Here is a 21,595-nt window from a genome sequence, read left to right as displayed (position 1 = left end):
AAAGCAACTCATTTCAAAGAGCGGGATTTGAGTACCCTACACTCCCAGGGTGGAGATTTTCAGAGTGAACATCCTCTGCTCCTCATTTGTCCTTGCATTGGAGGATTAAATAGCACGATGAAATTTTGCACTAGGCAATCAGATCATTTACAACGACAAAGTGTTGTGAAACACGGGTGAACTGATGGCCCACACGCTCGCAAGGCCAGTGATCTAAGCATGAACGGCAACCCCACACACTCAGGTTGTAATGCATTTAATATCATACCCGATCCAAGCAAGTGGTAGACTGCTCTGTTTCGGTGAACAGACAGTTGGAGGCTGGAGGAGTCCTATCCTGGGCCTGGGCTCCAGGTCTGGGGTCGGGGAAGGGGGCAGGATTCTGGTACCTCTCGGGAAACCGAGACACAGAACAGTGCGGGGAGAGGGTCTCAAACAATTCATTAAGGTCCTGCTGGAGGAGAACACTAAGATCCTTTATCTCACATCCCTCGTCTGTTCAGAGAGCCTAGCACAGTGTCTTTGAGGTTTGTTCAAGGTTGAAAGGATGTGAGAAGGTTTTAATTCTTTTAAAAATCTTTTTATAGTTTTCCTCTTCTAAGGCAATAAATTCTTATTAATATCTTTTTTTTCCCATTATGGACACAGAACCTAGTTTGCTGTCATAAGATGCTACTGCCATGGTGGTTTTTCTTTGAAAAATAAATCGACTCAAACTTTTCAAAATGTTGCTATGTGGTTCAACCCTACGAACAAACAAACAAAAAGTGAAATCGTCATTATGTTATCGGTTAGTCGGAAAATACTGCCAAGGGTGTTTCAAAAAATAGTTTCCAAGAAAATATCTGGAAGCCAGATTTTTCCTCTCGATTTTTTGTCCCATTTCCTAAAAGCTCCCACTTGTCTTGGCCGTTTGGGGGTCTGCCCTTTCCAATGTAAAAGGGCTGCACATTTTTGAAGGATTGATTGGGTTTGTTTTCTTCCCATGATTTCATTTCTTCCATACGGTTAGGAGTGAGTAGCAGATCGAGGATCCGCTAGGAGTCAGGGATGAAAAGAGCCACATGAAAAAATTCCCTGGCGAGCTGGGCACGACCTGCAGAGGGAAGTGAAGCCAGGGTCCAGTGTGAGGGGCAGGGGTGGGGATGCAGGGATGGGGCGCGGGGGGGCTCGGAGCTGGAGACCATTCTGTGTGGGAGCCCCATGCAGCATCGAGCTTCCCTAAGCTCCACCCAGAAGTGTGGTCGCCTTTGTCATTTTAATTGGTCTGTGTTTGTGAAGTGGGGCCTCTATTTACTTATAGCTTGGGGCTTGTGTTTACCAAGCCTGGTGGAGGCCAAGTGACAGGGCTCCTGCAAGCTCCCCCGCTGTATCTTGAGGCACTTTTCTTTTCAGTATCTGTGCCTGTCTAACGCGTGAGCTTCTGTGAGGCAAGCACAGGAGGGTACAAGGCCTACAGGGAGGAATTACACCTAATTACTCAAATAATTGCTAGGCTGTTGCCTTCTTAGTCACTGAAAATAATTTCCAGGTCCCTGGCTTTTATAGATAGTCTTCTAAAGGCAGGAGGACACAGCCCCCTTTTTAACTCAGCCCATTCACTCACAAAATCAGAACACTCGAGCCTGCAAAATTAATAAGCGCCACTTCCATTACATATATTTTAGGTTGTTGTTGCCGTGGCGATAAAGTCAGGGACATTGCATCTCCTCTGTTGAGCCATTGTTATCATCCCTGGCCATCTGCTGCCGAGGAGTGATACTCCGTCTCATTTGCATGATGACTGATATATGGGAGGTTTGGAAGGACATATGCCACGGCAATCATGTGATGAAAATTAAAGTGAAAGTTTTGGGCCCAGAGCCGAAAAAAAATCTGTGTATGCGCGTGAGGCTGTTGATGTGCAAATGGGAATCATATTGAGAAGGTCTGAATAGGGAGGTGTGACGTAAAGAGAGGACACAAGGCAGGTGCTTATCTCTGAGCAGTCAGAGGCACTGGATGTCATATCATGGGAACTACCTTTCAAAGAAACAGCTTTAGTGCTTCCGTTCAGCACACAAGGGAGGAGAGAAATATAAGTTTTGGAAACGAACAAAAAAGTAAGTTGAAAACTTTGGAACTGCGTACTGCTCGCACGGAGGTTTAAGTCCCTCATCCTTGTAGTAAGTTTTTGTGTCTTAGGTCGTCATGTTGAGTTTTGTTTCTGGGGGAAAAAAATAATGAGAGCACTAAAGGTTGAACTTTAGAAGTATGTAGACGGGTTTTTCTGATGTTTGTTTTGAACTTCTGTTTCTGGTTTCTCCTGTGGTATATACTTGGTCATTATTTTAAATGCTCTTTCTGTCTCTCTTTCTTAAATTTTTGCAGAAAGGATTGTTGTATCTTCATTGAGAAGGATTTCAGAATAAAATGTCTTGGTGCACTTGCATTGATACTGCATCAATAATGCCTTTGTTCATATACACTTTTGAAATGTGCAAATTTACAACAGAGAATATTTGATACAAAATTATACTTAGTACACTTTTTTCTCTGAAACAAAGTGAAGTGGAAATAATTTCTGAGATCGCAAAAACTACCATTGAGATCCCAAATCTGACAGCTCACTAGGGTAGAGGAAATCTTTTCCGGGGGGGAAGAGGGTTATCAACACAACAATATGGGTTATTTTTATAAACAAAAACCATATCAAAAAGATGCTTCATATATTCTTTTTGGAAAGTCGAAATGCTGGTCATGGCTACACATAAGGGAAAGAGTTTGTGGGAAGTCCCAAAGATATTTAAAATGATAAGTACGGTATTTATAATCTTGTCTTTAAATATTTAGAGAATTGGAGTCTTAAAAAATGATACAGTTCATTTTTTGATAAATTCAGATGTCAGGAGACTCTTCAGAAAGTTAAAGAGTGATATTAGAAAAGGCTGAAGAAGGAGAAAGACTTAAAATGAACCTTGAACAAAATTTTGCTGAAGGATGAGTTCAGTGAAATATTACTAAAGGATAGAGAAAAATTTCAAATACCTTGATAAACAGTGCTTGGCCTCATGTTCCTTTCATCCTCACAAGGCATTTATTAAACATGCTTTGGTTTGATACATGTGGAAATCATAGAAGTCTCCTAAAGGGGTATACTGAGCTTTTCTTTCAATTTCAAAGAACAAAGCAGCTAATAGGCAAAGTGTGTAAAATAACTTCTTCAGTATTTTTTTCTAAGAGGAAGTGGCTTATTGTCAGAAAAGTTACACCAACTCTTATCTTATGCCATAACGAGCACTGCAAAATCCCATAAACTCAAGGGAAAAAAATTGACGAAGAAACCTTCAATATAATTGTGTACACTGTCTTTATGTTAGGGAAAAAATAAATAAGGTCCAGGGAATAATCAGATTCAGAGTCTAAAATAAAACTGAAATTAGACTTTCCCTAACTTTTGTTCCCCTTGCAAATATCATCTGCATATTATCCTACTCTTATGTGTGTAACCTAAGATTGCCAGTGATCTCTTTTCTCCTTATTCTAAATATTCAGTTACTCAGTGGTGATTATGTGGCCTTCTTGGCTTACCCCAATATTAGATTACTATAGATTTCTTGTGCCAAATTAGCGGAAATCACTGTTGCACATAAGAGTGATTCACTCTTTTTTAGTTGTATTTATGTTATCGAAGCAGCATCATTTTAAGCTTAAGAGCTTTTATATTTTAAATTTGGATATACTGTACCTTGGAGAGCATAAATAAGGTAGTTGTATTTAAAACCTTTCAAAGTACACTGGAACTTTTATGGAATTCTAAAATTCTTTTTTTTTTTTTAAGAGTGGCCATTAGTATTCTGCTGTAACATCAGCTAGTAAGATTTAAAGTTTCCTGGTTCTTCTTAACTTAGACATTTTAAGTGCAAATTAACTAGAAAAGAATAGAAAACGCTAGGAGCTGTCCATGGTAGCATGCTTTTTAAAAAGTTAGATTTATAAAATGCATATCTGCATACTCTGTGTAATTGGCTTTATTACCATTTTAAAAGGTCAGGATTAAATTCTTATTAGATAAATTAACCCGGCATATACGGTAGTTATTTGCAGGTAATGTAACAATCTTATGCTTACAATTCAATTGCAAAACTTTAAGCTTCCATAATGCTAATGAATGTTTCTGGTTGCAGCTTTAATGTATTTATGAGTAAATAAACAAAAATCACAGGCTACTAGATATGTAATTATTTAGGTTGACATTAAAAGAAAACCACAGTGCAAATAGTTTCCATGGTAGTAGGGCAATGCGAACGAACATCAAAAAATGTAACTTGTATGACTTTATTGCTCTTGAAATTAATTCTTGTCCTTATGTGACCTGCCATGTCTGCTATAGAAATCCAAAAGATCATAATTGTTTGATATGAAGTGCAAAAAGAATAGTTAAATTGAAAGTTTAACATCATGAAATGCAAAATCCCAAGCGGTATATAAACATTAAAAGAAACTTTGGACTGCTAATCCTAGGAAATGAGTTTTATGGATTGAATTCAACAAGGCTTCAGAAATGGTTCCATCTGCTGCCTAGCAGCTGGTGAAAGGATAAATTTAATTCATTAATTCATTTGGAAAAAAGGATCCAAAGTAGTAAAGACTTCATTGCTCATAATGCATATAGGTGAAAACACAAACTGAAATCTGGTCCAATTGATCATCCTAGATAATGAGCTACATTTTGTCTTCCCTTTTTTACTAAAGGTCTTAGTGACTGAGTCAATACGGTGTTGATTTTTATGACAATAACCAATCATTTCCAATCATTTCAATGATAAAAAAAATCAGGGAAATTTAAAGTGAGTCACGATTTTTAATCGAGGGAACTGTAGCATTACAAATTATACACGTTCTCATTTTGTGTATGTGTATGTGGGTAGCAGTGTGTGTGTCTATGCTTACACTATATACGTATCCCTACTCTGAATCATATATATCCCGAATCACTTCAGTGAACTACTAATATTAAGTGGCATCCTCCCCTTTGTCGAAATATTCAGACTTACTTAGTACTCGAGTTGAATGCAGGTAAAGCCTACTTCAGATTCAGAATTCATATTTACTCAAAAGTTGCAAGGTTCAAAATAACACTTGTTTTGTTTTCTCCTCTTTCTACACTTCAAACTAGTTACTCCAGCCTCTGTTTTTACCCACACGCTGTAGAGGTCTTCAAAAGATAAAAAAGTTGTACTTGAAGTTGTCTTTTCCCAACTCCTTTTCTACGTTAATCACGTTGACATAGGACACGGAAAAAGATCTGGTTGGCTGGATTGCACGGGACTTTTTAGTATCTTCATATAAAAATGATAGAGGTTTCACGCCCAGCTTCTTGAATTGTTTACATGTAACCAACACGATGAGGTATTGAAAAAGTTAACATTGTTGGATTCCCTTTAACTTATAATCGTATTGGTGGATTTTTTTTTTTTTTAATCTGCTGGCATCTTAATAAGAGCGAGTTTGCCCTTAGACATGTATAGCTCACCTTCCCTGGCAAGGTAAATGTGTCCTGGTTGCTCCTTAGTTGATTATGATAGAGGTAAGAACGCCCCTGACCTGATTCAGCAGCCAGCAGCCATTCAAACCCTTCTTTTCGGATGGTGATTTCATGAATGGTTTTGGTCTTTTCTTTCTCTGTGGTCATAGCTCACTGTGGTGGGTTTGTTTGCACCCTGTGGGTTGGGTTAAGAATCAGGGTTTATGCATTTACTTGTACTGTTGCATTGTTTATACAGCTTTGGTTTAGTTTTGATCTTTTTTCTTTTTTCTTTTCTTTTTTTTTTTTTGCCTTTGAGGCTCTTCCACAGTGTCAGCTGCTGACTGATAGTAGGAAAAACGGCCTCGTGGTGTGAATGAAAGGGACCTAGCGGTTGGTAAACAGAGATAAGGAATAAATAGAGCACAGGCAAAAGGAGATAGTTCTGCGGGGCCCAGATTGCTGCCAGTCTGTTCAGGGGAGATGCAGAGCCTGTCCTTTTCCCAGATTAAATTAGTGTGCGAAATCTCCAGTGACCTCCTCCGCTTCTCCCCACACTCTTTAGCCAAGCTGAACAGCCTCTGCTGTAAAGGGTTCATTTTATCCAGGGACTGGCTGGACAATAGAGCTCTCCCTGATACTTATGGACAGCTGTCGTCATTCACCGTGCTGTCAGCATTTCATTTTTCATAAGAGTTAAAAGGGTTTTTACCTTGTCACGGAAAGAGGGCAGGAACGTAACTTTGCCAGTTCCAAGGCTGCTCGGGCAGTGGGTAGGACTGGGGCAGGGGCAACTTCGGAGTCAGGAGAAACTGCTAAAGGATGCAGCGCTTTTTGGGTTTGCTCATAAGATTAAACTGAGACAGAAATTAAATTTCAAATCCGGGTTCCTTGCTCGGAGAAAATATCTTTGATGCTGAAAGTTCTGTTTTAAAAAAATTAAGGTCACCCATGCCAACCAGAGAATTCCTCTCCGCCTGCTCTGCCCTTGTTTTGGCTAGAGATGCATGCATTTTATTACCTGCGAGGAACCACCCTTCAACAGGAAGCCTGCAAGATACCTCGGGAGTCTCATATTTTTCTCTCTCTCTCTTTTTTTAGTGATTTACTGCAAATATATTCAGCATTTGACTGATTAAATAGACCTTCGGCAACCTTGAGGGTCACTGTGTAGAGTATGTACATAGAAAATGCATCAGCCCATTGTACCCTGGCAGCTAATGAGATTGGTCGTTAAGTAAATGACACAAAGCCTACAAAAAAAGCTTAGCAGCTCACTAGAGTATCACAGAGTGTCCCTGCACACCACACAACGACACAAACACTGGACTACCCTAGCCCACCCCTGCGTTATTCTGCATCACTGCTTCCCTGAGGTCATCGCGAGAGGCAGAACAAAGGCTAGGAGGTGCGGGTAAGTCAGTCTGGCAATTAAGCCCCAGGGAGAAAGTAGAACAAATCTTAGCCTAACCGTGGCGATGCAAGTCCGGTTCTCGACAAGTAGGTCAGGATGGAGGGATTTTGCTATCACTTCTGGAAATACTGCTTCAGTGATCAAAGCTCTATGTTGCTGTTACGGTTGTTTCATTTTGCCATTTCATAAAAGTTTTTACATTTCAAAGTCGAGTGTACTCCAAAATGCAAGGGAACTTGAATTGGAGAGGTGGGCTATTGGCTGGAGAAAGGGGGCTTCTGCAAGTGACGACCGTTCAGGTGTGTGTGCAGCTTTGAGAAACTTTCAAATGCATGAGGTAACTCTGATTTTAGTTAGTCCTACTGCTTTTAAGACACAACAGAAACTGGGGTATGAATGGGTGCAGTGAAGTTCTTTCTCGTTAATATAAAATTGTTCCCTCCACTAGTATGTATTTAACAGATGTGGGACAACGGTTTCCTCAATCAGTATCTTAAAAATCAATCAATCAGACACAACAAAACAAGGAGATAATAGCTCCTCTTTTTCTGTGCGTTCCAGTTCTCTTGAAGCTGCAAATAAAATCATTGCTGTGAATCTGTAATGCTGAGTAGGATTAGTGGTTATTTGCTTGCTGTACTTGGGGGAAAAAAATCAAAGCTATTTGACACTGAGTAGCACGGGGGTACTGTGTCCCTTGAAAAATGCTTTTAGTATTGAACTGTAACGTCGCAGGATCCTTTTAGAGAAATATGGCAACAGGAAGTTGCCAGAAAGTCTTATTTGCCTTGCTGAAATGTCTGTCTGCCTTAGACGTGTGTACTCAGAGGCTGTTTAGTTCAAGAGAGAATGATATTGTTCCACGACGTTCAGGTAAATTCCATATTTTATTCTAAGAACTGTCAGCTCAGTGGATTGTCCACGGTTTAATAAACTCTGACACTCTCACTGAAAACATTTTTTAAAGTATTGTTAAGTGTGCTGTTTTAAAATGGATGGATTCATAATATCTGTGTCAGGATTCAATTTTTGAAGACACTGTCATTTAATATCATAATGGCATGTCATCTGTTCATGAATTAAAACTCTCCATATTACATAGAAACCAGTTTGCAAACTTGCATTACTTGCCCGGAAACATTTTTATTTATGTGAGAATATGGAAATATTATGATACGGAATAAATTGCTTCCTACTGGTATTTATGGGAGATTCATAATAGTTCATAATATGGTCTGGGTGACCAGAGGTCACATACTTTTTAAATTTTTTTGTCTTGAAGTACTTTTCTCCTTTCCCAACGTTCATTTTCTTTACATGAGTCATTTAAGACTGTATGTGTAGAGTATATAACCGTATTATGTATTACAAACTCTAAGTATTATTTTTATAGCAACCAGAATTTAGAGGGAAATAGATTTTGTGAAGAAGGTGGTATAATTGCGTCTCGTTCTTTCAAGTAAACTATATGTAGGGGAGAGATACTTTGATTTTACTCAATTCAGATTTTTCTAATATGTCATCTCATCACCAGGCCTTTAATGGGACAGAACTCGTGGAAAAAGCAAGCTGTCTGAAAGTGGCTACTCGTGCAACCTAACGATTTTGGTTTAAGGCAGAGTTATGCAACTAGGTCATCCTTCTGGGCGTTCTAGGTGCATGAGGTCCTCTCTCTGTGCTGAACAATTTAAATCTGAATCTTGTGACGTATAATTTATTTTTTCTACGGGTGCTCATGTTCATCATGTTACTACAGGAGTGAAATGTTCAGAAAACGCACGATCCTTTCGGATGGCTATACGTATTTGACTGCTGCCCTCCAGTCCAGCGAACGGTGGGCAATCTTGGCCCAAGTCTGTTAGCTGCATCGCTGTGGATAAAACTGAGTGGGATTACTTTCACAGGGATATGACTGTCACCCTTCAAAATAAAATGGGGCTATGTTGTAATTAAGATCCCAGGGCACAGATCCTTACTTTTGCTTTACGTGAACTTGTTTTCACCAGTATTGGTCTTGAATTGGAAAAATGTTTTTAAAAATTTAACTGAAAATACCTGAAGAAAATGGTTTTATCTGCCGTATAAATTGCTTCTTCAAAGAAATGTGAGGAACTTCATTTCTGTTGACAGAAGGAAACTTTGTTACTTTTATTCAGATTGGTTTATTTGAGAAATAAGTATTATGAGTTCAAAGGATTGTGTGACTTGCTGTGGGTAGTACAGGGAGCTCATTTCCAGCCCTAACTACCCACCATCTAAGCAGAACTATGACATGTTTCCTAGAGATAAGGCCGTCGTTATAAGTGTCATGTGAGTGACACCAAGTGACCAGAGAATCTACCCCACTCCCTTCCCGAGTTCATATGTTTGAAACCTGGCTCTTCCATTGACCAAATCTGTGGTCCTGGATAGTTATTGAACTTTTCTGGGCCTCAGTTTTCTGGTCTGTTAGATGGGGCACAGGGTGGATAAATCTTGCCTTACAACTTCTGTGAAAACTAAATAAGATAATGTAAGTATTTGAAAAGCTTTTGCTGCTTTAACTTTCCCTTGGAGCTCGAACCAGTGAGTGGCCCTGCCAGTATCAGGTGAAGATGCTGCCACGTTTGCCTCACCCTTACAGAGCTCTTTCTCGTGTGTTTACTTTCAGAGCCCTCAGTTTTGTGAGATTCCTTGAAAGACTGTGAAAACCATTTTACATGGCTGCGTGCTCATATCGAGTCTAAGGTAACAAGTTAAAAATACCAAATGTATATTGATATGTCATTAGACTGATTATGCATAGCTTTATTAACAGCAGTCAGGTGTATGCTGAAATTTCATTACATTTCAACTGTCTATAAGCAGAAACACTAAATTTCATTGCAGTGAAATTGAAATTCATTTCATTTCAGAACGGAATATCCATAGTTTAAATATTTAGTTAAAGCAAAGGTCTCTATCTACTACTGTTAGGTTTACTCCTCATTTTTTAAAATTAGTATCTTTATTTTTTGTCCCTTTGAGATTTATTTCATAAGGTTTTGACTTAGATTGTTTCTTTTAATTGATACTTTGATTTGGTAAAAAAAAAAAAATTTTCTTTTTCAATGACATTATGATTGGAAAATATTTTATTCTATGAACTATTTAAAGAAACTTGAAACTAGTGGACGGCTAAATATTTTAAAATTTCATTCCAGTGAACTCTAAGAGACACCCAAGTGTCTTTACAGGTATTTGAACAGTATTTTGTCAAATGTAGCATCAAATTTATAAACTTTCAGGTACGAGTTTGTTACTTTTTTGGTTTAACTCTTCAGATTCTGATTGTAGGAATGTTTATTCTGATGGGGTTTGACCTGTACATTTAAGTTGCAACTCTGTGAGAATTTTGTTGCTAAGAAGAATTTCTGATCTTATGGATCTCGTATCCACAGGTAAATTGCGTCAACCTCAGAAATGTGAATGCGTTCAAAGTCTTACTAGTGACTTATTTATACTACAAAGTAGTATTAACTACAAAAGTATAATAGCTTTTAAAATCAGAGCATTTTAATTTATTTGACTTAGTGTAAATATGAAGGTATAGAGGTACTTGCACAATATATGTTCTCCAAATATTCCTAAATATTATATTTGTTGGTTTATCAGAGTAAAATACCTATTAATTGATATGCTATTAGGACGAAGAGTTACACTTGGTATTTCCATGAGAAAATATTTACATCATGATTTCATTGCCAAATAAGTATACCAATATGGATGGTACATTTTCTCCACCTTTTCCGAAATTTACAAGTAACATAGGTAGTTTAATTTAATTTCCTAAATTTTGAGTTTTTCCTCATGAAGGAAACATGGCCCAAGGCCAGTGTGTAAACCTTGCCTCACCCTTTTTTTTTCAGATGTGTCATATATGTGTCCAATTTCTATATCAGGGAATTCATGCTTGGCACGGGACAAAACTTAGTTATCCGGACTTGCAATGTTAGGCAGAAGCAGCCGGAAATGAAATGGTTAATTATTTAAATAGAATAAACAGTATTTTCATTCCTGGCAAGTAGATTACAGAGAATAAGAAAACAAAAAATGAAAAATTTTGTTATTGAAAAGCTAATTTGTAAAGGAATACCGTCAGCTAGGAAGATGCATCTACCGTTTGCTCTTTGGTGTCTGTGGCATATTTGGTATGAATTAGAATGAAGGTATTTACCTCTTTTAAACTTTCTTCTTTCAAATAACAAACACTGGTCAGGAATGAGTCTTAACATTTCTATGCTGAAGGGTGAAAAAGGGGTGAGGGTGGAATATGCTCATGGAGAAAATGAAATCAAGAAAAGATTGAAGCTGACAAAATGACTACTCCAGAAAAGGGGCAAACCTATTATGTACAGAGCCCTTGACCTTTTTGTGTGTTAAATATACCAGCGTCTACCAAAAGGGTTAAACAAAATGCATTCTGTTGCATCTGCTTACTAAATCCCTTACTTTAGTAGAAATTCAAATTTTGTAAAGATTATTCGTTTTATTGATGCATATAATTATAATAACAAGCCATCTGCTGATTTGGCAGGCACGGTTAAAATTCTCCAACTCTCATAACCTTTCAAGTACTGTGCCCTTGGGACTCTATTTCACTTTTATATTTTGGAAAACATGTAGGGACAAATAAGGGCGGTCATCTACAGAATGTCAGGCCTGAGGAAGGGAAAGAATGGAGATCGGGGTACCGTGGTGGGTACTTTTCATGGTAGAGGAAGTTATTTTTTCCTTTTCTTTTTTCTTTTTTTTTGCTTCTGACTCCATGAAGGATTGTCCTAATTCTATGAGGTATTTAGGAATTTTTTTCCTAGGGATTAAAGCTCTACCTTTTCACTCCTGAAAGGCAGTTTCTAAGTCTAAACAAAACAAACGAATAAAAGACCTTTCCGAATATTGCTTACGTTGGTTTTCACAGGTAAATGGAATCTATTTCACTGAGACCTTTTGAGCTAATAAAATATTCCACTGGTTTTATTTATCTGAAATGCATTCGGCTGAATTACCTTCCAGCCATAGATTTCGGATTGTAGAACAGTTTGTACATTTTGATGTGGAGCTTTGGTTTGAAGGTCAAATTTCCAAGCGTTTTTGTAGGAAATCACGAGCTGATTAGATTTCCCGTGGCAGGAATCTTCTGGTAGCCCTTCTTTGCTCCCATAAACAGTTGAAGTTTGGTGACATCCCATGCCTGCTTCACTTACTTCCTTGGGACTGTTCCTACATAATCGAACCTGGTCAATCCCGGAGATTCCAACAATCAGATTTTGTGGTTGGAGATGGTATATAGGCCGTATCACAGCAGACTGCAAGTGAGCTGAGGGGGACGGACAGAAGCCGTGGGATCCCAGGACTTGGCTTTGTCAAATGATGGAAACACACACCTCCCTCCTTCCCTCTCCCTAACACATGCACGCACTCACAATCAACGCACACCTGTTAAGTCAGCAACCCAAGAACTATTTCTTAGGTTTGGCCAATAAGAAAAAGAACTTCTGACGCAAACATTGTGCGCATGAATCGCTTCATAACAAGGATGACGTACGTGACGACAGTAATAAAATAGCAATCTTTGTCCTTCACCAGCGCACGCGCTGTGCCGGCGCTGTGTTAAACCCCTATACGCGTTACGTGATGTAATACTTGTAAGATTTCCCTTCGTACCCCTTTTTAGCGGATAAAGCAATTGAAGCTGAGGCACATTCAGGTGCTTTCCCTGAGGTCACCAGCAGGACTGAGGCTTGAGCCCAAATCTAACTGTTCCCCAAATGCGTGCTCTTAATCTCTTTCTCTGCTATGCGGTCTCTGGGCACAGAGGTTAGGGAAAAAGAAACATTGTCAGCGACATAGTGTCAAGTGACACTGGGTCCCATGGACTCTGGGCTCTACTCACAGCCAAGTATGGTTAAGGGTTGAATGATCTTGACTCGACCAGTTGCTTTATTTTGATAACATCTGTCACATTCCGGGCTGAGCTTGGTGTCCACTGGGGTCCTTTTCGTTCCTCAAATTCTATAACTCCATGAACTTTTATAATGAAACATCCCAAGATTTGAAAAACAGTTCACGGACAGCTTGTCTTTGGTATACCTAAGACGTAGATGTTTAGCAGGCCAGTAACCTTGGTATCGGAAGTAGCCTGTTCTAAGAACTGTATGCGCTTTAGCTCTGAGACTAAACATCACATCGAAGTTAGACATTTGCCAAACAGCCAGAAATCTTAGGTCTGTGAGCGTAAGTACAGATACGTGGAAACACCTGATCGTTGCATTCTTCTGAGAATTTTGGTGTCGAGCGGAAGACGTTATTTTTTTCTGCTATGATAACAATACAACACTGACCTGGTGTCAGCCACTATTTTGAGTCCAGATAAGAATTCTTTTCATTTTAACCACAGTCACAACCAGAGCAAAAGCCAATAGGTGAGGTCTGCCATCATCCCCTTTCCTAGATGAGGAGACCCCCCTGGGATACGGAGCAGCCTGCCCGGGACTCAGGGCTGCAGGTGAGAGCCCGACTGACCCCGCCCGGCACTGTGGCCTCGGGCAGCGTGGGTTACACAGCCAGCCTCTGTGCTCCCCTCTCTCTGTGGACTGGTGAAGATTTCGCTTTGCTTAAAAAAAGGTTTGGAAACATAAATTACGGATTACAGATATGTTTAGACTCATTGTAGTATTTATTTTTGCATTTTAGATCTTAATTAGGCGGTTACTATTATAATACTCATATAGTTTCCTTAAATTATTATAGAAGATTAACCCGAAAACACTGTTTAATCTTTTGCAAATACCATGTTGAAAATATAATACCGAGTAAAAAGAGTCAAGTTAATGAGATTTGACAAAAATCCTTTAGAAGAGAAACTGTATTTAAAACAATTTTATTCTTCTCAGTATCTAGCATAGGAACTTTGAACGTTGTGAGTTCAAATGCAAAAGTGTTTGTTGGAATAAAGAACCTAAGAATGAAGAGTTTCAATCACAATGGAACTCTTCCTAGGTATTGTAGATACCACGTGACGTTCACAGGAGATTAAAATATTTTATTCCAGCTGGATATGATTTAAGATATTGTTTGTATTTATAGTTTCCAAGAGAGTGAAGGAAGAAATGTAAATATCGTGAACAGGTTATTTAGGCTCTCAGTTGACTAAGGAATATTGTCTAGAAGGTTCCAGAAGTATAGACAGTGGATGTAAGACGTGGCACCTGCCCTGAGGGACTTTAGGAGCCAGAGCAAAGCACGGTGGTGTAGGTGAAGCCTCCAACCTCGGCTGCGTCATTGTTCACAGGATGGGGGGCTTCCCCATGGCCGGTGCAAAGATGAAACAGGCCACGGCCACACGTCACTTCACTCTGCCACTCAGCCCTACTGTATGTGGGCCAGAGCACCTCACCAGGCACAGTCAGTTTTATTTTCCCCTAAAAGGTAAGGTTATGGCCTAGAGAATAGAATGACCACCTTTGCCTAGCAGTAGCCTCAGGGAAGAGTTCATAGAAGAGGCATTTAAAGGGCCTTGAATCCATCCATTCAACCAACTTCTTGAGAATCTACTATGTTGCAGCATCTCTGTCACGCATGGAGGGTACAGACACAAGTATTGTAAGAGCTCATACCATAGCAGGTGACACGGGCAAACTGATGTTCACAGTCCCAAGGGGCGCATGTTATGCAAGAGGCAGCCCCAGGGCAGCCATTTGAAAACCAGTCAGGAGTCATGAATGACAGCCGTGTGGCTGGGATTACAGGTGGCTGGGTAACCAGGTGAAGAGACTCAGAAGGAAGAGGTTATTTAGAGGAGAAGCTGATGTACATCTTGAATGCAAGACAGCCAGGTGGCGATGCTGAGTATCCAGCTGATCTGTGGATCTGAGATTCAAGGGCAAGATCTGAGGCAGAGAGATGGACGTTTGGACGTGGTTTCCGAGGAGAACGCACGGAGTAAGAAAAGGATCAGAATTAGCAACTCCGGGAAATCTCAGTGTTTGGTGGGACGATGGAAAAGGGGGAGCCAACAAAGGAGGAATGTAGAGAAGGCTGGAGAAAGCCGGGATTCAGGGAAGACAAGGACGTAACCGGCTCGCTCAGGAAATAGACTGACGATGCAGCGCGAGACACGTTGGCTAGGAGGTCACTGGTGGTCTTTCCAAAGACGCTCGAGCTGACTTGGGCTGGGAGCCAGGTGGCCCTGGGCTGTGCAGGAACGGTGTGCTGAGAAGAGAAAGCCTCTGGGGATTTTAAGAAGTTTGACTCTGAAGAACAGAGTTAACAAGATATAGGGAGAAATGTGTTTATATACTGCAGAGAAGGAACCAGAAGACATAAGAAGGCTGGAAAGTTTGAAGATATGGATGAAAAACAAACTAGATCGAGTAGGAAGCAAATGTCATAGAGCCCAGTGAAGAGCCTACCGTCAGAAAGCAGCAGGGAACTCACCCTAAAACCGGAGCAAGGGAGAGAGGAGAGGCTGCAAATAAAAGGCTGTCCTGCATGTATAAGATGAGATATGGGGACCATTCAGAGTAGGTAGGAGTTGATGCAGATAGAAGTAGGTCTGTGCATGGAAGGATGAGACATTAGGACCATTCAGAGTAGGTAGCCCCCCAAATTTTCTGTCAAGTTAGGCAGCAAAGTCCTATTTCAACTCTGTGTGGAATGGTTTTAAACTGTAAGTGCCTTTAACATGTTAGTTTTTATTAATTATTACATTTACATCATATTAAAAACAACAGGTTCTACTTCGCTCCTAAATGTTATGCATAATGGATATTGGCATGGAAACTCAGAAGACTGAAGACAACCAGAGGAGCTAGGGCTTCGAGCTGTCTTAGAAGATGCAGACGATTAGGAAGGGGGAGGGGAAGAGGAGAGTGTTCTCGGTCTGGGGCTGATGTGGAAGAGGTGAGCAGGGGGAGGGGGAGGGGAGGGGTTGGCTTCTCTCCACCCAGGATTCGTGAGGACGTTGGGAGTGATGCGTTCGTCTCATAGCAGGCAGCAGATCCATTTCTGTTCTTTATCGCTCTCCTTTTTGTACTTTCCTTGATTTACGCTGAAGACGGAACTTCAAGGCTGTCTGTTGCTTTACCACCTCCACCCCAGGGAGGTCCACCTGCCCACGCCCAGATGACGCCATGACCTGGACACTCACTTCCCTGCTTTCTCACCTCTGCTCGCAGCTGTCCGAGGGCATCCTATCCCACTTAAAGCAAAATACAGACTCCTCGCTACGGCTCACGGGCCCAGCCGCTCCGCGGCACGTGGGATCTTCCCAGACCGGGGCACGAACCCACGTCCCCTGCATCGGCAGGCGGACTCTCGACCACTGCGCCACCAGGGGAGCCCTCCATCTGTTTTTTAAAACAGCTTTATTGAGATACAGTTCACATACCATACAATTTACCCATTTAATGTTACAGTTCAGTAAAAGCCTTTAGTATATTCAGAGTTATGCAGCAGTTTTAGAACATTTTCCTTCCCCCCAAAAGAAACTCTGCACCCCTTAGCCATCACCCTCCAATGTTCCCTCTGCCCCAAGTTCTAGGCAACCACTTACCGACTTTATGGTTTCGTAGATAGGCCTGTTCTGGAAATTTCATAGGAATGTGAGAGCATCATGTGTGGTCTTCTGGGACTTCTCTTTCACTCAGCATGTTTTCAGGGCTCGTCTCTGTTGTATCATCTATCAGTGCTTCACTCGTTTTGATTGCTGAACAATATTCCATGCATTGGATAGACCACATTTTATTTATCCATTCATTAGTTTATGAAAATTTGGGTTGTCTCCACTTTTCCACTATTATGAGCAATGCTGCTGTGAACATTCATGTACAATTTTTTGTGTGGACGTATGTTTTTATTTCTCTTGGGTATGTACCTAGGGGTTGAATTGCTCTATTATATCATAACCCTATGTTTAACCATTTGAGGAACTGCCAGACGTTTCTCCAACACAGCTGCACCATTTCACATTCCCTCCAACAGTGCAGGAAGGTCCAATTTCTTCACATCCTCACCAACACTTGTTATTATGTGTCTTTCTATTATAGCCATCCTAGTGGGTGTAAAGTGGTTTCTCACTGTGGTTTTGACTTGCAGTTCCCTAGCGACTAATGATGTTGAGCATCTTATCATGTGCTTATTGGCCATTTGTATGTCTTCTTTGGAGAAATGTCTGTTCAAGTCCTTGGCCCAATTTTAACTGAGTAATTTGTCCTTCTATTATTGAGTTGTGATCTTTTTTATACATTCTGGATAGAGGGCTCTAACTCTTTTCAACCTAGGCACAGTTCTTGTACTCCTTCTTAAATGAACAAAGATTATTATTACTTCAATTTAAAATACCCCCGTCTTTTATTTTCCCGTAGCGCTTATCACTGCTTCAAATTGCGCTGTACACGTGTTGTTTCCTTGGTTCTTGGTTTGGCTTCCAAGAATATAATCCCAGGAATATCATTTCTGTCTTGTGCATCCTTGCTTCTCCATCTCCTCTCTCATGATGATGAAAGGTTGCTGTGATTAAACACATGGACCTTGCAGCGAGAGTCCCAGGGCTGCTCATCGAGAGCTGGGTGACTCTGGGAAAGCACTTGACTTCTCTGTGTTTTAATCTCCTCATTTGAAAGATGGGAAAGATTAATAATCCCTGATTCACTTAATTGTTGTGCAAAATGAGTTACTGTATAAAAATATAAAGCATTTACAACAGTATCTAGCACAAAGAAATAATAGAATGAAAAAGTCAACAGAGATTTTTGAATGAAAACTTCATGAATTTTCGCACTAACAAAGAAAGTGGTGTGTTAACTTTCCAGACTTAATCAGCCTCACCAACACATATCCTCACCATGACCAGGCAGGGTTATTAATTGGGTACCACCTACCTGTGGGCTTTGCATGAAAACTGATCTCTTTGGGGATCATGGAGTTTTATAGAATTTGTACTGTGTGCCGTGCCTTTTATGAGTGACATCTCATGAGTCCTCACAGCTCTAGAGGGAGGATCTGTTATGGTATCTTTTTAACAGATGAAGAACCTGAAGATCAGGGAGGTTAAATACAGACCTGAGATCACAGAACTAGCAAATGTTAGAGTTAGGATTTAAATTCAGGTTGGCCTCACCCCTCTACACCTGCTGCCTTGGGCCAGGGCTCAGGGTCTCCTGTCATCAACAAGCATTTCCCAGGTCATTATCACTGTATTTCCCCACATATGGTTTTATGGTTTTTACCGTATTTCAGAGTCTCCATAATCTTAACACGCATTACTGATTGTCTAAACATTCTATCCCATTATTTTCAGTCTAAATGCAGCACAGAAGTTCTCATTCCTTGAGTTCATGGGTCTTTCCAGGGTTTGCTCAAAGAAAGACATACAGGCTCCGCCTGCCATTCTAGCCAGTACTACACGGCAGGAGAAACTCTGGCATCGCACATGGTCTTGAGCACCAGCTCAACTTAAATTAGGAATCATAATGTCACCCTCCTTAGGCTGTTGTGAGGCTTAAATAAGACAATAAGACCGTGAGATGCCTAGTCTGGTGTGTGAATGAACATCCAGGCACGACTGATAGCAGTGATTGCCGAGAGCCTCGTCTGATTTTGTGTTTACGTCTTGCCTCGTGCAGATCACTTCAAGCATCGTCCACCACTTTCTACTCCCCACCACCTCCTCTGTCTAATTTGAGATCAGCATGTTGCTTAGCACATTCATGATAAATAATACTATGTTTCTTCTATTACCTTTTAATTTTATTTCATGGTATTTTAAGAACTGCCCAATTAAGTTTCTTTAGGCATTTGTAACACGCCAGTCACTCTTCTATTTTTAACATATGACTGAACTGGCAGTGACAGTCCTTAAGCTTTAATTTCCCCCCACACTTTGAGTTAACATCAATGGTTATGAAGGTTACTAATAGTTACATACGTTTTCTGTCCGTTTTTAATTTGCAAAGTTATTTTTAATTTGTGAAGCTAATCTCAGTTCACAAGTAAACTGTTCATAAGATTGTTATTCTCTACCTCACTAGTTTTCAGATATTAATAATCTACTTTAAGCGTTACATTTATTAGTCTTACAAGTTAATCTACCCTGTATGTTTTCACCAGCATAACTTTTTGCTACATGCTCTGGATACTTTCATACTTTATCTCTAGATATTTGATCCATTGTTTTCCTAAAATTCATATCCCAGAGGCAGGGCCTTGGTCACAGTTCCCTGTTTTCTTAATAATTGGGCAGTGGTCCTCAAATAGTCAGCACTCTCACTGAGCTTCTGGACTACGGAGAAAGAAGGGAGGAGATTGTCCCGGCCCTGCAGGAGGCTTCAGTGAGCAGAGGGGGAGAGCATGTCGAGGGTGATACATTATGAGGTTAGGGGGGCTTCCTTTGGGAACACGGAACCACGCTTGGGAGGAGGAGTTAAAAGGTGAGAGGAAACCCATCCAGGTTACTTGGAGGCCAAGTCTTCATTTCATGAGCATTCTCATTACTCACTTTGAAAACACACTGTATAAATTAAGTCTTGAAAAGCAGGCATTCTGTAGTTCTTCCAAGGAATTTTCTCCTTGTACACTTTTCGAAAAATTTAAAGTACCCCCAAAATACGTAGTCTGTTACCTCTGATGGAAAACTAAGATCAGATTCCCCCAGTAACCTGCCACAGATAATGAAACACCGGAATCTAGAGAGAAACCAGCAAAAACGAACAAAAACCAATAAAAATAACAGACCGGAATTGGATACGCACAGGACAAAGTGCCTGACGTGAACGGTCCTGACCTCTCTGTACAACCAGATGTTCAAATGACCGAAGGCTCTTATTTAGTCTGATTCATTGTAACTTAAAAACCGCCCAAGCAGAGAGATCGGTTAGGATCTTGACACAACAGTCAGCCGTGACAGCACCGTGCACAGCTGACCTGAATTTGTAGGATTATGAGTTCTTCTCTACTCAAACTATACACCCTGATGTTTGTGCTTCTGCAGGAGAGAGCTTGTCAAACCCATCAGATGGTTCTCCCAACTTAGCAAGAAATAAACGCGGCACCCTCTTCTCAAAGATTTTCATTTTATTGCCTCTTTGCTTTGTTCGACAGAAGTATCTGTGCTGTGAGAGGGGCACACACCTTACACCTCTCTCCACTCTACAGGACTCCACCTGTTTATATAAACACTTTTCCCGCTTCTCCAGAAGAATAGGTGCTTAGTGAAGATTTGAGCGAATAAGTTAATGAGTTCATTCAATAATACTGTTCTATACAGAGAAGGTTGGTTATACCGGCATTAATCAAATTACTTATTTGGGACATTATCTTGTATTTAGATGAGGTTGATACTTTTAAAATAGCTTTGTTAAATAAATATCAGTGGGGTAGCAAGACATAAGAGGTGGTGAGAATTCAGAAGGGGCATTGAATTGTTCTCATTTGTGAACAAACTTCTGGTTACGGGGCGGGGGAGGGGGAGGGATAGATTGGGAGTTTGGGACTGACACGTACACACTGCTATTTTTAAAACAGATAACCAACAAGGACCTACTGTATCGCACAGGGAACTCTGCCTAATACTCTGAAATAACCTAAATGGGAAAAGAATTTGAAAAAACCGTTCTCATTTGCTTACTGCTGTTTCTTATATTGAGCCATATTCTCCCAGCTTTACTGGAGTGTTGTTTAATAAGCTTATGTTTCAGGACACTAAATAGTTTTTCCTGGCCTGAGCACATCACTGCTAAAGCACCTAACTTCTGCTCCGTGAGTCATTTTCTGTTTGGAGAATCACCCTCCATCTCGTTACTAAAACACTCCTCAGCAGTGTTTCCTTCTACAATTTATTTTACTACCAACTGCTTGTACTCTCCTAGTTCTAAAATATGTATTCCAATGAACAATGTTGACAAATGACCTTGTAAGAGCTTTGCCACTGAGGTATTTACCAGGACAGCGACGCACACTTATTTTTAGTATCAGACTAAAAGGTGTTTTCATCCTTCGAGAAGTTTTCAGGATAATGTGTTCTTCAAAACAGCCATCGGCACGCTTCGCATAGCGTCCGTGAGAAACTCGCTGTGCCGTTTAGAAATAAGTCCGAGTTTACTAGGGCTGGTAAAACACTGAACGTCTCAAGGAAATACGCATCATTGCTTGACATGGAAATTCATTTTTATGATATCATTTTTCATTAATTCATCCTCTTCTTTTATTCGCTTTGGGCCAGTTTAAATGCTGTGCGGTCTTAGATCTGTAATTTGTGAGCTCACATTTGATAAAGGCACCTGTAATGAAGAAGTACATAATTGCTGTTCCTTTCTCAACATGAACGGCTTCAACTGAAGGGAAGATCAAGTTCAATAAGCTATAAAGTGGTTCTCAGAATGTACTCCAGGGATGGGCCAGAACGTTCACTTTTTATCTGTTCTTCTCTATCGTGAACTATTAAATACAGAGCAGATACATAGCTCTAGAGTAGAGTGGGGAAGAGCCTCTGTTCCATGTGGATGCAGGGGATGTAGCCTTTGGGATTGGAGTTCTTCAAAGCCTGTATTAGTGACTCTCTAAGGCAACGGTTCTCGAAGTGTGGTCCCCGGGCCATCAGCACCTGCATCACCTGGGAACATGCTGAAGAGGTGCTGTCTCAGGCCCTCTCCAGATGA

The 21,595-nt window shown here is 40.4% G+C and overlaps 1 protein-coding gene across 1 annotated transcript in view; it reads left to right on the top strand.

The window, feature by feature from the left end:
- The first annotated feature begins 2,081 nt into the window (after window positions 1–2,081).
- ST18 (ST18 C2H2C-type zinc finger transcription factor) overlaps window positions 2,082–21,595 on the top strand; it is a 131,808-nt gene continuing 112,294 nt past the window's right edge. Inside the window, exons 1-2 of the mRNA XM_060287693.1 lie at window positions 2,082–2,102; window positions 9,571–9,647. The gene's annotated coding sequence lies outside the window, so the exon portion shown is untranslated. The remainder of the gene's footprint in view (window positions 2,103–9,570; window positions 9,648–21,595) is intronic.

The sequence above is a fragment of the Globicephala melas genome, chromosome 17 (assembly GCF_963455315.2).
Source record: "Globicephala melas chromosome 17, mGloMel1.2, whole genome shotgun sequence".
NCBI classification, from domain to species: Eukaryota; Metazoa; Chordata; class Mammalia; order Artiodactyla; family Delphinidae; genus Globicephala; species Globicephala melas.
Note: the sequence above shows the minus strand (reverse complement) of the source record. Positions and strands in the feature narration are given on the sequence as shown.